The sequence below is a fragment of the Mesocricetus auratus genome, unplaced genomic scaffold (genome assembly GCF_017639785.1).
Source record: "Mesocricetus auratus isolate SY011 unplaced genomic scaffold, BCM_Maur_2.0 Super-Scaffold_100003, whole genome shotgun sequence".
Taxonomy (NCBI): domain Eukaryota; kingdom Metazoa; phylum Chordata; class Mammalia; order Rodentia; family Cricetidae; genus Mesocricetus; species Mesocricetus auratus.
The window spans coordinates 73,659,553-73,674,034 of NW_024429188.1; the positions used below are offsets into that span (position 1 = coordinate 73,659,553).

At 41.7% G+C, this 14,482-nt stretch overlaps 1 long non-coding RNA gene across 8 annotated transcripts in view; it reads left to right on the top strand.

The window, feature by feature from the left end:
- Positions 1 to 14,482, top strand: part of LOC106021648 — a 26,625-nt gene that overhangs the window by 3,818 nt on the left and 8,325 nt on the right. The gene's annotated exons all lie outside the window — the stretch shown is intronic.

A 14,482-nucleotide genomic window follows, 5' to 3' on the forward strand; every position in this document is an offset into this window, starting at 1 on the left:
CTTAAGTGATTTTTCTTCCTTTTTATTTGTGAGCCATTGATACTTTTTGACCCAATGAAAATGTAGAGAAGTCTCTCTCATGTATTTTGGCCAAGTTTTATCTGACACCAGAATGCACTCTCCAGGTCCCCTCTTCAAAGGCACTCCAATGGCAGGATTTTGACTCATTCAAGCACTTTTAGAACCAATTCAAGGAATCTGACGTTGAATGAGGCTGACCAAGTATTATGACACACTGCTTTGGGGTGCTTTGTAGAATAACAGTATGTTCAAGGCCATAAGTGGTTCAGATTTCAAAGTTATTCAAATTTGAGTAATTCTTAAAACAAGTTCTCTTAGATTTTATAAACTTCAGTGTCATACCACCTATGTATGAGATGGGAACAAACATTTTGATTTCATGATCTTAGAGCCACTGTTATAATACAGTATCCAAATAGCACATGTGACTATTTAAGTCAAAATTCATTAGACTAAAAAAAATCGATTCAGTGGTTGTTCTGGCTATACTTCAAAGGTAGCTACATACTGTTACTAGCTGTTGTCTAAATTCAGATCTAGATCATTTCTAGCATCACAGAATGTTCTGCTGGACAGTGCTGATTTAGATGATAGAAGGTATAGAAAAGAGTCTAGGATAGTGCATGTCTCATGATAGATGCCCCCAAAAGGTGTTTTTTTTTCCTTCTTTTCTCAAGATCAGAGCTGGGGTGCTCCATTTTATTGATAGCATTGGGAGAGGGAAGCAAGTTACCTGAGGTGCTTTAACAAGGGCTATATCTGGCACTGGAACATGTATTTCTGACTGTTGCTACAGTTTTCTAATAGGACTGTCCTTGTACTTTCCTGGGTAGGGTTGCAAAAGCAAGATCATGAATAATCAGAAATAGTTTTAGAATCAGAGTGGTAACAAAAAATGGCCTAGAAACAATGCTTTCTGTATTCAGAGTAGCACAGGACTCAGCTCTTTCCATCTGTTATCTTAGCAAATCCTCACAGAAGCCCAGAGAAGTTAAACAGTCACCTAAAGTTGCTCAACCAGTAAATTGCAGCACAAGACCAGACTTGTCCCTGACTTTAAAGCCCAGGCTTTTTCCTGTTATGCTAAGTTACCCCATCAATGAGACTGTTGCCCTGCAACCTTAATTTATTAGTGGGATAAAGCCTCAAGTAGATTCATCACTTATAGTCAGTTCTCAGAAAATGAAAAACATTCTTCTTTAGAATTTACAGCTGCACTGTTGTCTTCACATGATTTCAACTGGAAGAGAAAGATTACTTCATTTTATTTGGTTCCAAAGCCCATGGGCAGACTGAAACTATTTAAGGTCTCAGCCCTCACAGGGTATTCAGTGACTCTATGAACCCTGTATTAATTTGCAAGACCACCATTAGCTCATACAATGCCTTGTGGTAATCAGAATCATAGGCCACCTAAGGGCAGACACAGTGTAGAAATATGTGCACTCCAATGGAACAATGAGAAAAATGCCCCGCTCCTTGCCCCTGCTGACTGCTGTAACCTCACCAAGGCAGTTAGTTGAAAAAGACTTTCAGCCAGGAATTTTCTTCTCTTAGTTGAGTACCATTGTGTAGCATGTAACATGCCTGTCAGTATATGTGGTCCTTCCTTGTATTACCTTCTGAATAACAAAACCATCCTTGGTCCAAAAGGTAGTGATCAGTAGTGGTCAGACTGTTCTATTGTCTATTCCCAGTGTCTTCCCATGTCTTCCAGGTAGTAAACAAAATTACTCTGTCCTAAGCTTTATTTGATATCACATGTAATTTTATTTTTTGTATGGGTGCTTCATCTACATACATGTGTGTGCACTGTGTATGTTCCTGGTGCCCGTGGAGGCCAGAAGAGGACATGGAATCCCCTGGGACTGGCAGTACATACAGTTGTGAGCCAATAAATGCGTGCTCCTAAATCAGAACCAAACTTTAAAAATATCAAATCGAAGCAGGAGATATGGCTCAGCATTTAAGAGCATTCACTGCTCTTGCAGAAGACTAGGGTTCATTTCTCAGCACTCATGTGGTGGCTCAGAACAATCTGTAACTCCAGTTCCATGGGACTTGACATCTTTTTCTGACATCTGTGAACACCAGGCATACACATATGCAGGCAAAACACTAAAAAATGTACAATACATGAATCCAAAAAGAGTATTTAAAATTGGTTCTGATTATCTTTTTTAATATGTCTTAAGATAACGATTGTCTAATGTACAAGTTAAAAACAAATCCTAATATTTCAAAGCCAAGCAAAACTGAAGTACTGTAATAAGGATGTCATTCCTTCTGTCTATACCGTCTCATTTCATAGGAATTTCATAAAGCCAGTCCTACAAATTTCTCTGGATCAGTCGCGTTTGTTAGCCCATGGCAAAGCAAATAGAAATAGTCAAGGGGAATATTTTGTCCTTTTAGTGGTATCTGTTTTCTCTTCTGTAATTAAACTACCACCTCCTGGCTCCATTTGACGTAGAAAAGCGAATTTCAGAAGACCAAGCCATTGAGAACTGAACCTAGTCAGCGATGACCTTAGATGACCTTGAGATGCCACACTTGCACATGATCCCTTGTTTTTCTCCTCCTGAGTTAATAGTTTAGCTTGGAGCGTGCTAAACTACATGGTTTTGTCAGCACCACACTTTACTTGGAAGGATCACTGAAAGCCACCCACGGTATACATTAACTCAGGAAGATAAAGACTGTTTTTCCTCAGGTGATTGTTGATGCCTTTAGTTTGAACTTTGTATAGAGTGATTGCTTTGAAACATTTTTCTCCAGCTAAGTTCCCTTCTTTCTCTCTCTCTCTTTCTCTTTCTTTCTTTCTTTCTTTCTTTCTTTTTTTCTTTCTTTCTTTCTTTCTTTCTCCCTTCCTCTCTCTCCCTCCGTCTCTCTGTCTCTGTCTCTGTCTCTGTCTCTCTCCTTTTCTCCTCTCCTTCTCTCCTTCTCTCTTTCTTTTTTTTTCCAAGTCAGGGTTTCTCTATGTATCTTTGGAGGCTGTCCTGGAACTTACTCTGTAGACCAGGCTGGCCTTGAACTCACAGAGATCCACCTGCCTCTGCCTCCCAAGTGCTGGGATTAAAGACCTGCACCACCAACTCTCAGCTCCAGCTAAGTTTCTTATGTTTGTAATTTCTACCCAGAGTCTACATTTTACTAGCATTGATAAACTATTAATTGCCATATTTAAGACAAGTCAATATTACTTGAAAGTACATATCTAAATTGTTTGATGCTAGACATGGGGTTGCTTGTTCTATTTCCCTACTTTTGTATAGTTCTGAATGTTTTCTTAATAAAATAATTCTTTAAAGAAGAAAAATTAAAAAGTGCTTCATCAGTCAAGGATTAGAGTACAAACAAGGGTTTCTTTTTGGAAGACTACTTATTAACGAAGACATTGGGTGTAATTTATACTCTTTAGTAGGGATGGACCATGTCAAATTGAAAAACCAAAACAAAACCTCTGTACTAGAAATTGATAAGGTCTCCACAAAGGACAGCCTCTTCCCACCTCTTGCCCTCCACCAGATGCCATAAGAAGCCTTGCTGTAGTGAGCTACTGGAAGTGGCATCTTACAAATCCTCCAGGCAATTAGGACCAGAGAGAGGTTGAGAACCACAGAAAGGACTTTCCACTCGTTGGTGAAACTGTTAGCAAGAAGGCAGAAAAACACAGGCAAATGGAAGCTAGAGGCAAGAGAGAGCTGAGAGTGTATGAGAGCTTTGCACTCAGTCCGTGAGTGCTGCGGAAGGCAGAGCTGCTATGGAAACAGGAGACCAGATTGGGGAGTATGAGACAGAGGATGTCATACCTATTTTTAAAAGATACTTTTTCCTACCTTAGTTACAGGTTTTTTTTTTTTTTGTTTTTTTTTGTTTTTTTTTTGCTTTTTCGAGACAGGGTTTCTCTACAGCTATGGAGCCTGTCCTGGAAACTCGCACTGTAGACCATGAAGTCACAGGGATCCACCTGCCTTTGCCTCCCTAGTGTTGGGTTTTTAAGAACAGGAAGGCCCATCTGAAAGCAAAGTATGTGAACACGCACATGTGTGTGAAAGTGCAAACATTTAAAGAAAAGGGTTATTACCACTCCGCTTAGAATGGCAGGTTCTACAAACATTGAAACAATGGTTTTGATCTATTTGTGGCAGTGCTTTACCATGTATATGGCTAGGCAAATGAGGCTGTTTATATATGACTGTGACAGAGCAGATAGGGCGTCAGGTATGGGGACCTCAGAGGACATGTTCCTTCAAGGCCCTAAGGTTGATGTAAAATGATTAGTAATTGAGAACAGAGAAGAGAGTAAGAACAGTTCCTAAAAGGTACAAAGCCGCTCCCAGCCTGGAGTTCTGGGTGGGACGTCAGTGAGACCCAGGAGGGTACAGCCAGCTTTCAATAAAGCTGGTCTGTGAAACTTGGCTAAGAGGACAGAGGAAAATTGATGTTTGCTCCAGAGTGGGGCTGTCAGCTGTGCTCACCGCCTCACCAGGCTCCCAGCTGTAAACAAAAGGCCTGGCCCTTCATGGCACTGCAGAGCAGTCCAGGCTGGTGTAAGTCTCTGAGGACAGCTAGACCATTCTCTCGTCCTGGCTGACAACCAGGAGACAGAAGAAACAATAGAAGGTAGAGTGGGGGGAGGGGCACAATTGCAAGGGTGTGAGGAGCAGAGGCCAATTGGGAGGGAGTTGTGTATTTCAGATCTTAGCAGACCCCTTCCCTTGTATAAACGTCCCAGGTAATAGGGAATCACAAAGGGGGCTTCAGAGACTCCAGGGTATCATCCACTCCTTTGCTTGCAGACATGCATGCCTATCTCCATGCTAGCTATTCTGGGTGATGCTGGAGAGGTAGAGGACAGCTTACACATTCAAAGGTCCATAAGGAGTTTAGGAATATGCAGGATGTTGAGTCTTAACTACACCAAAGAGACTTTCTGTTTGTTTGTTTATTTGTTTCTGAGACACGGTATCGTGTAACCCAGGCTACCTTTGAACTTGCTATGTAACCAAGGATTGCCTTGTACTCTTGAATAACCCTCCTGCCTCCCCTTCCACAGTGCTGGAATTACAGACACATGATACTATGCTCAGCAAATGATAGACCTTTTAAAATACTAAGTGACAAACTTGGAATAGAAATATCGAAGCAACATATCTGGCTATGATCACAGAAAGTGAGATTTAAGAGAAGTGCCGTAAGTTAGACATGATTTGGCTATGACAAAAAGGCATCTGGAGTTTCAGGCAGAACAACATTATTAGTAAAATTGAGACCTGCTTTGACTGAAGCAGTAAGTTAGTATGCCACAGACTCTTTTCATTTCTTACCTCCTTACACTCGTCATCATGGCTAATCCAGTTTCAAGTCTCCCTGTAAGTGTCAGTTGCTCACAATGTTCCTGCCTTATCTCCAGGACTGAGTTAAGTACCTTGTTTTCTGTTCCTGTAGCACCCACTGCTTTTGCCTTTCCAAGATACCCCCATTTTCACTTGATGAACTAAGCACGTTTCTCTATGTTATACACGTCAGGGAGATTTTGTTTGACTGCTTTCCCCCTCCTTTTGGCAAACTTTAAATCTGTTCTTTCACTTGCCCTTTGAAAACTGTGTTGCTTCTCCTCTGCCGGGCCGTGGTGGCACACGCCTTTAATCCCAGCACTCGGGAGGCAGAGGCAGGCGGATCTCTGTGAGTTCGAGGCCAGCCTGGACCGACAGCCTCCAAAACAATACAGAGAAACCCTGTCTCATAAAAACCAATAAATAAATAAATAAATAAATAAATAAATAAATAAATAAATAAAAACTGTGTTGCTACTTCTCAGCACTGAAAGGTGAGGCAGGCAGGTCTTTGTGATTTCCAGTCCTGCATGGTCTACATAGTGACTTCCAGGCCAGCCAGGGCTATATAGCAAAACACTGTCTCAAAACGAACAACAACAAAACCCCATCCTACTCCTGCCATCTTTGTTTCTTTGGATGTTTCTGTTCATTTTTCTTCATTCAGGTTACAAGTCTCTGTCCCAGGAAAGACTTCTGGGACATCTTTCCCAGCTTGTACTATAGATACATTGGCCATAATACATGCACATTTTTCTACTTACTAACAACTTGATCAAATTTTATCTCTCCTGCCATACTGTAGGACCTCTGAGGGCAGGGGCTGCTTTTTCTTCACTGTATATTGTACCTGGCATGTAATAGAAAGTACTCCATGAACATTTGTGAATGAATCCAAAGGAAATGATACAATATTGGTAGGTGAAAGCCAATCTAAAGGTTGATTATATTCATATGCATGAAAAAAATCTTTAGAAGTTTTCAACTTTAAGAGGAAAAAATTATTTTTAAATCACCTTTTTACCAGGTGGTGGCGGCGTATGCCTTCAACCCCAGCACTCAGGAAACAGAGGCAGCCAGATCTCTATGAGTTCGATGCCAGCCTGGTCTACAGAGCATGTTCCAGGAAAATCAGGGCTACACAGAGAAACCCTTTCTCAAGAATATGTAAATAAATAAATGGAATTCTTATGTATGTTCGACAAGCACTAGGCTACATTTCTAGCCCTTGAAAGACCCCTGACCTTTGTAAAAACAACAGAGAATGCAAGCCTTAACCTACTCCTGACTCTTGCTGTCTTGTGCTTTTATGTTCTCTACCTCTCTGTTACTTCCCTGACCCTCACCTCCACAAGCATAAGATTTACATATCGGTGCTCCTAAACATAAAATTGGCAGTAGGACCAGATACTCATGTTTCTACAGGTGCAGTCGCTCATTCAGCATTTATTTATTGCCTACCTTCCTTGTACCAAGGTTGGTACTGATGTCTATAGGTGAAAACCTCCTGTCTGTCTTAATGAAGCTCCTACTTTCATGAATACCTTACAGTGGTCACTCAATGATAGCTTTAAATTCCTGGTGAAGGGTTTTGCCTTTCCTGGCTCAGCAAGGGAGACTTTATAATACTAGAGCCTGTCAGGCAATTCAGTCTCATAAGTAGACCCTCTGTGTATCTGGGCACTCAGAGATTGGATGCTTATGCTGGTTTATATCAAAGTTTCCTCCTTCCCTGTATATCTAAAATGGTAAAGTAGAGAATATCTAGAGGGCATTCAGGTGGTGGCCATTCCTTATTATTTTCAGAGCGGTCTTACTTTTTTTAATTGATTTTTTATTTAAATTAGAAACAAGCTTGCTTCACATGTCAATCCCAGCTTCCTCCCCCTCCCCTCCTCCCCTGCCCTCCAACCCCCCACCCAATCCCTACTCTGCTCCCCAGGGAGGGTGAGGCACTCTGTATGGGTTCTCCAAAGTCTGTCATATTATCCAGGGCAGGGCCTAGGCCCTCTCCCATGTGTCCAAGCTGAGAGAGCATCCTCCATGTGGAATGGACTCCCAAAGTCCATTCTTACGCCAGGGATAAATACTGATCTACTACCCGAGGCCCTGTAGATTGCCGAGGCCTCCACATTCAGGGGGGGTCTGGATCAGTCCCATGCTGGGCTCTCAGCCGTCAGTCTAGGGTCCATGAGCTCCCCCTTGTTCGGGTCAGCAGTATCTGTGGGTTTCACCAGCCTGGTCTTGACTCCTTTGCAGAGTGGTCTTATTAAGGCAAATGGTCTAACAAGTTTCATCTCTTAAATCAAGCACAGTAGAGGAACTTACAGGAAGGGACTTGGGTTTGACAATAGACTAGAGGATCTCCCCTGTACTCTGAGTGGGTATAAAGCAAGAGCATAGCTTTAAAATAGCTTCTGAGCTGAACAAGGAGGAGCTCATGGACTGATAGCTGGGAAACTAGCATAGGACTGACCCAGACCCTCTGCACATGAGTGTCAGTGAGGAGGCCTCGGCAATCTATGGGTCCTCTGGTAGTGGGTCAGTATTTATCCCTAGCAAAGGAATGGACTTTGGGAGCCCATTCCACATAGAGGGATGCTCTCTCAGTCTAGACACATGGGGGAGGGCCTAGGCCCTGCTCCAAATGATATGACAGACTTTGAAGATTCCCCATGGAAGACCTCACCCTCCCTGGGGAACAAAAAGGGGATCGGATAGGAGGTTAGTGGGGGGCAGGGGAGGAGGGGAGAGAGAGAGAACTGGGATTAACATGTAAAACAAGCTTGTTTCTTATTTAAATAAAACAACTTAAAAGAAAAAAAATAAAATAGCTTCTGAGGACAATTAGAAGACATCCTCACATTGGGATAGGTATTATTGCCAGGGGATTGGCTTGTTTCCATCATTGATTAAGGTTCCAATTAGGTTAGGAGACTAGAAAATGAGGATGTCAGTGGGATAATACATGCCTATCACTGTTCACAATAGACCACAATGTCTTATCATTCTAGTACCTGACATAACAGGAGGATCTTCTCTAAAAACCCTTCTTCAACAAACTTAAAGTTATTGAGGACTTGACTGAAAGCTCAGGCCATCATTTTCACTTCTCTCACCCCAAAGACGAATGAAAAGAAAAAGCAATATTGCAGCCAAACTAGTTATCACTTGGTCAAAGAATAACATCAGGCAGTGACATTTTGAAGACACATTTGTTAGTTTGATTTCCCCTTTCTCTTCCTTGGCTCCTTTTCCCTGAACATGACTCCATCACCAGGAGATCTTAGAGGAAGTTAGTGTATATAACAGGTAGAGGTGAAGGAGCTTTAGTCTGTGATTAATTGCTCTTCCTTGTTAGGTCTCTTTTGGGTCAAAGTTCATTCTGAATCTCAGGTCCATCAACTGACAATAACAGATTAGGTTCCTGTCATGGGAAAAGCTAAAGGAAATAGAAATCTAATGGATCCATAAACCTATGAACCTCTGGTGATGTAAACTGAATTTCTGCAAGTGGAGCTCAGCATGGTCTTTTACCCCATAGTATTGTCATAGATCAAGTTTGTGCTCTCTTCATTCTGCAAGAACTTAGGCTTTTATACAAGCATCAGGCAAAAGATGAGGAAGGCAGGGGCTGAGAAGTAAGTGGTTACCATCCATTCACACAAACTACCATTAGCACGAATCAGCCCCCGAGCAGTCCCAAAATGAATGTGTATAGCTAATAAGTGACATTTTGTTAGGGAACAAAGGGAAGTTTAAACAAGGGCCTGAGCTTTCAATCAAGTCCTCGATAACCTTGTGTTTCATAAAGATACAAGATTGAGTGATTAGAAAAGACCCTTTTGTTGTATCAGGTGCTAGAATTATAAGATGTTGTGGTCTGTTGACTGGGGTGTCTTACGGGAAAACCTATGAGGCAATAGTTTTCGAATAGAGTCAGTTATTTGTTACTCTGTGTGAAAATGAGATGAGCACTGAAGATAACAGATGTATTACTGTGACCAAGGTCCAAAGCATTCTTGTTCTTCTTAATGTTACGAGCTGTGTATCTAACAGTGATGCTCCTATCTGAAGTGGTTCAAGAATTGTAAGAAACTGGACGGGCAGTGGTGGTGTACACTTGTAATTCCAGCACTTAGGAAGTAGAGGCAGGTGAATTTCTGAGCTTGAGGTTAAAGAGCAAGTTCAAGGATGGCCGGGACTACACAGAGAAACCCTGTCTCAAAAGAACAACAAAAACTAATGGTGAGAAACTGAGGACTGATATGTCAGAGGTCAGCCTGTGATCAGCCTGTGAACATTCATTGTTAGTAATTGTAAAGGGAAGTATGTTAACACATATTTTTGGACATCTATAGGTTGATTAGTTGAAAAGGGAATTACAGTAAGAAAGATACCTAATTATTAGATTTTTGTTACAGCTGTTTTTGTTTTTATTTTTGTCTGTTGGCTCCTGTGATGAGTAATCTTCCTTGCCAAGTTGGCTGGATTCAGGATCACCTAGGAAATTACTGAGGACACATGTAGGTATACTTCTGTGAAGGCATTTCCAGGGAGGATTAACTGAAGAGAAGATCTAGTCCTAATGTGGGTGACACCATCCCCTGGGCCAGGGTCTCAGGCTGACTAAAAGGGAAAAGTGAAGAAACCCAGCAGAGAATCAACAGTCCCCTGCCTCTGCATCCTGTGTGCCACCCAGTAAAAAACTCACATTCCTCACTCTTACCTCCATGACGCTTCACCTAAGCACGTGGGGTTAGGAGACCATGGACTAAAGCCACTGAAATCGTAAGCCAAAATAAATCTTTCCTCCCTTAAGTTGTTTATGTCAGGGATTTTTGGTCATGGGATTAACAAACCAGGTAATATACCCCCCAAAGAAGGCTTTCACATATCAGCCAAATAATATAGCTGGAGCACCCCTTGACATTAAATGACCTATATCTGAAAGTCATAAATAAAACAGTTTGGATTTTCAAAAAATTTAAAGCAGCAGTAAAAGCAGAAAACTTTGTCATCACCTCCACCAAAGTGCTGCAGTAAAGCATTATATAAGCTAAAAGTATGTTACTCTGATTGAATATCTGTGGAATGTGGTTGGTTGCCTGCTTTTCCTTTCCACAAGACCTTAGGGACTGTTGAGTTGACAATCTCTTGCTCAGTTGATAAGGCAATGTACTGAGGAAGAGTAAACTTGAGTGTTGCTTTTGTCGTGAGACTAGAATAAGTTGCTTCAGTTTCTTTGTTCTTCCACCCTCACTTCTTGCCTGGACACACGGCTATCTTACCACAAAGGGTTACTGTCAGGATGAACTGCTGCTCAAGTGTGGGCAAGCCCCACCCACCTGAAACAAAACATGCAAGAATGCGTGGCACTTGAATAATATGACCCTTTTCAAGGAAAATATATTTGGAAAGAACTAGCATTGCAACTCACTGGCTGAAATTTTTTAAAGAGTTTCATTGTTCATTACTTTAAAAATTATATACCAAACATTAATTCATTTTATGTAATGGATTTGGTATGGGTCATACAATGAAATACATTTTGGTTCCTAGCTTTACATTTAAATTTCTTTGTGAGAAACACAAGCAAAACGGCATATGTAATCTTATAGCTGCATATATAGAACTATGTACAGAGCATTATTGGTGAGTCTACATCTGTCTGAATATTGGACTTGAGAATACTTCACAGAAAACATGATTTCTGACTGAGTCTTGACAGATTAAAAAAAAATCCCCCGAGGTGGCAGAAGTCCAGGCAAATGTTGAAACACTAGGGAATTGCAGAAGCATGAATTGTGAGACAGGATCTGTTATCTGTTCGTGGATTCAAGATTCTGTAGATAGATCGATCACATGATTAAATGGAGAATGCATTTTGGAGATTGGAGTGATAATAGAGAGTAGAAGCACTGGTGGGAACCAGAGGGAAAATCCAGTATAGGCCATTGAGGAACCTGGACTTTTTTCCTGAGGTGTGGAGGAAGCTGTTAATGGATTGAAAATTCAGATGTGGGAGAAATAGACTGTTTATGGTGAAATTGACAATAGTGTGGATGGAAGGTAGGAAAACTTTAAACTCAGTAGTTGAAGAAAATAAAGTCAGGGAAAGGGGGGCCTATTTGAAAAGTAGAGATTTGGTGACTGCTTTATTTGAGGGCTGTGAAAGGAATTGTTAAAGATCTTTGACTCTAAGATGTCTGGCATAGGTGGCTGAATAGGTAGACTCCATACTTGTCAGGATGGTCTGAGTGCCCCTTTTTTTAGGATTGGGAGGATTGGACAACAAGTTCAGCAGTGTTGGAAGAACACTGTGAGTTGTTCAGTTCTAGGAATGTTGAGTTTGTGATGTTTGTGGAATGGAGTTAGTAATTAAGAACATTAAGCATACTGGTTGTCCTAGCCATGGAAACGGTTACAAACACCAAAGGTTTAGTATGCAGTAAAGAGCTGTGAACTTGGGAATGAATGGAATGTCTGAAGAATAAGAACTCAGGGGGCTGGAGAGACGGTTCAATATGGAATACCACTTGCTGCATAAGCAGGAGGACCTGAGTTTAAAAAAATCCAAGAATGGGCAGGGCGTGGTGGCGCACACCTCTAATCCCAGCACTCAGGAGACAGAATCAGGCGGATCTCTGTGAGTGAGTACAGTCTGGTCTACAGAGCAAGTTCCAGGACAGCCAATGCTAGGTAGAAAAACCCTGTCTTGAAAAACAAAACAAATCCAAGAAGGTCTGGTTATAAATGCCTGTAAGCCCAGCATTTGTGGGGTTGAGACAGGCAGATCTTGGGAGCTACTGGGCAGCCTGCCTAGCCAAGTAAGCACTCAGTTCAGTGAGAGACCTAGTGCCAAGGAAGTAAGTCAGGAATAGAGGAAGACATTTGATGTCCTCCTCTGACCTCCATATACACTCATATAGGTGCATACACCTGCATAGTTATGTATATGTGCTACACACACACACACACACACACACTCACACACACAAATAAAAAAAATGGTCAGAGAAGCAAGGGAAGAAATTGGAGAATGAAAACCATGGGAGAAAAGATATCAAAGTAGATGTGGCAGCCCTGACAAATGTTAGAGCAAAGCATGGCAGATTAGAAAAGTTTTGACTTACTATAGCAATTATGAAGGAAGTGTAAGGAATATGGAAGGAACATTTGAAGAATGGGTAGGAGGAAGAAGCAAGATATTACAACATACTAAGGGGTAATTGGTGTGGTGGGGATGTGGGACTCATAGTGAAGGCATTCGTCTTAAGGAATTTGATGGTAACTGGAGACGGGTCACTAGAATAATACCTCCAGAGAAATCCAAGGTCAAATGGACTGGACAGTAGTTTCTATTATTAATTTTGAGACAGATTCATTCTTTTTTCTTTATTTTTATTTTTAAATTTAAATTTAGATTAGAAACAAGGTTGCTTCACATGTCAATTCCAGGTCCCTCTCCCTTTCCCTCCCCTCCTCCCAAGCACTCCCACCAACCCCCCCAATATCCCCTCATTTCCCCAGGGAAGGTGAGGCCCGCCATGGGGGTATCCATAGTCTGTCATTTCATCCAGGGCAGGGCCTAGACCCTCCCCCAAGAGTTCAGGGTGAGAGTGCATCTCTCATTGTTGGATGGGTGCCCAAAGTCTGTTTGTATACCCGGGTTAAATACTGATCTACTACCCAAGGCTCAATAGATTACCTAGACCTCCTCACTGACACCCTCTTTCAGGGGGTCTTGATCAGTCCCATGCTGGATTCCCAGCCATCAGTCTGGGATTCAAGAGCTAACCCTTGTCAGGTCAGCTGTTTCTGGGGGTTTAACCAGCTCAGTCTTAACCCTAACCCCACATCTGACAGAGGGCTGATCTCCAAAATTTACAAAGAACTGAAGAAGCAAGGCTCCAAAACACCAAATGATCCAATTAAAAAGTGAGCTACAGAACTAAATAGAGAATTCTCAATAGAGGAGTCTAAAATGGCTGAGAGGCACTTGAGAAAGTGCTCAACATCCTTAGCCATCCGGGAAATGCAAATCAAAACAACTCTGAGATACCATCTTACTCCTATCAGAATGGCTAAAATCAAAAACACCAAGGACAATTTATGCTGGAGAGGTTGTGGTGAAAGGGGAACACTCCTCCACTGCTGGTGGGAGTGCCAACTTAGACAGGCACTTTGGAAATCAGTATGGAGATTCCTCAGGAAAATGGGAATAAACCTACCACAAGACCCAGCAACTCCACTCTTAGGCATATATCCAAAAGATTCACATGCATACAACAAGGACATCTGTTCCAGTATGTTCATAGCAGCATTATTTGTAATAACCAGAACTTGGAAGCAACCTAGATGCCCCTCAACTGAAGAGTGGATAGAGAAAATGTGGTACATTTATACAATGGAGTACTATTCAGCAGGAAAAAACAATGGAATCCTGAAACTTCCAGGCAAATGGATGGCACTAGAAGAAACCATCCTGAGTGAGGTAACGCAGTTACAAAAAGACAAACATGGCATGTACTCTCTCATAGATGGATTTTAGACATAGATCTGGGGAGTGCCAGCCTACAATCCCATGGCCAGAGAGTCTGGGAAACAGAACCTTCATTCAATGGCTGATGGAAGCAGAGGCAGACTCCCACAGCTAAACACTGAGCTGAACTCAAGGAATCCAGTGACAGAGAGGGAGGACTGATGAGCAAAGAGAGATTCATTCTTACTACCATGTTTCTCTGTTGTGTGATGTTGGCAGTGTGATGTTGTAGTCTACAGATATGTTGAGCTAAATTCATACCTATCCTGTGAAATAGGCAGCCTGTTAGCTACAAATTGTAGATGCCTGCAACCAAACAAAGCATAAAAAAATGACGAAGGCTCAGAGATACTCAGCAATTTCCCATGAATAGTTGTTAAAGCATGCTATATCTCAGTAGGTATCTAGTGCTACTGAAAATATTAAAGAAATGTGAGTTTAGCCTGGTCTTTTGTGAGTGTAAGTTTAGAGAGAAGTCCACATTTAATTTGGATATTTGAAGTCTTAAACAAGTCCAAGTGTTAGAAATTTGACAGGTGTAGAATAGAAATTTTAGTAAAACAGGATTGGGTGGTGG